The sequence below is a fragment of the Myotis brandtii genome, unplaced genomic scaffold (genome assembly GCF_000412655.1).
Source record: "Myotis brandtii unplaced genomic scaffold, ASM41265v1 scaffold1691, whole genome shotgun sequence".
NCBI classification, from domain to species: domain Eukaryota; kingdom Metazoa; phylum Chordata; class Mammalia; order Chiroptera; family Vespertilionidae; genus Myotis; species Myotis brandtii.
The window spans coordinates 119,488-120,916 of NW_005356217.1; the positions used below are offsets into that span (position 1 = coordinate 119,488).

The 1,429-nt window shown below is 54.0% G+C and overlaps 1 protein-coding gene across 1 annotated transcript in view; it reads right to left on the bottom strand.

The window, feature by feature from the left end:
- The window catches only part of LRFN2 (leucine rich repeat and fibronectin type III domain containing 2), a 193,432-nt gene that overhangs the window by 112,996 nt on the left and 79,007 nt on the right, over nt 1-1,429 (bottom strand). The window lies entirely within an intron of this gene.

The following is a 1,429-nucleotide window of genomic DNA, read 5'->3' on the forward strand; positions in this document are numbered from 1 at the left end:
CAAGTAACATTTTCATTATAAAAGACTGGAAAGAAGAACAAAATGTTAACAGAAGTTTTCTAGAAGAATGGGTTTATGGGTGATTCTTTATACATACTTGAATTTTCTAAATCTTTTACAATAAGCATTGTTTTTTAAATAATTGAATTAAATATTTAACTTGGGAGACTCTAGGCCAAAGTATTTCAGGGTGTGGCCTCAGCCCTGTTACTATGACTCTCTCTGCCCTCAATGCTCTGGCTTGGTGTTCCCTGGGCAGGGACCATAGACACATGAGGCCAGGCAGCCTGTGGGTATGGCCGGATGAGGCCAGAAGCCTGGCTGGAATCAGGGAGCTGGGCCCAGGGGAGTGGAGTCAGAGAAACTGGCGCCAAAGAGGCGCCCACAGGGTAGTTTTGTTATCAGTTCCCTCACTGACCTCGTCCTGACTCTACATGCCCGCCCGGCCCTGTGCTGAGCCCAGTGGACACCCAGAGAGGGTGTGACCTCCTCAGGACACAGAACCCACCACCTGCAGCCCTACGGTGTTTAGTGACAATACTGTACAACTAGAACCCTCCCGTGTGTGGGGCTGAAAGGGCTCAGAGTGCCCTTCATTAGTTTCCATAGCAACTCTGTAGGTACACATCAGCATCTCCATCTTCCTGATGAGGATGCTGGAGCCCAGAGGGTCCCAGGGGACCAGCCTACACTAAGAGATGCCACAGACCAGGGGGACAGCCAGGGAGGGCCCAGCCAGCACTGGAACCTCGGGGGGGGGAAATTACCCCTGAGGACGCCCGGGAGGAGCTGAAGGGTGGGAATTGAGAGGCAGAATGGAAGCCCTCTGGGAAAGAAATGCTATCAGGACAGGCCAGAAAATAAAGCTGCCGTTTCAAGCCCTTGGAAAATACAGGACCACGTCCACGTCTAAGGGAGGAGGCCACCACTCAGCCCGTCCCCCCCTCCCACGGGGGCTCATGGTCAGGTCCTGGCTCCGGGCTCCTGGCCTTCTTGGAGGGATGGCGAAGAGGGGCTGGAAGGTGAGGCACAAAAGGCCACATTTACTCACGCCTGGGGAGCGTTCTCTGAACAAGACTGCATGTCTGTTCTGTTCACTCTCATTTGCCCAGAGCCCAGAACAGTGTCTGGAACAGGATAAGCTGTGGGTATACACTCACGGAGAGAGTGAAGGACCGCTTGCTCTGTGCCAGGCTCCGGGACAGACCTGTGCCAGGCCCCGAGACCCAGGCTGTTGCCCCTGGAGCATAGTCCAGTGAGTAAGATAGGAATCGCCAACAGGCACACCCACGGCAGTGCCTACAGATCAAGGGAAGGTTCTGCAGGCAGGGCCAGCCTCTCAGAGAAAATAACAGAGGAGCCGATTGGGAGATGGCAGAGAGAGAATGTTCTGGACGGAGAGAACAGCATGTTCAAGACCATGGAGGGA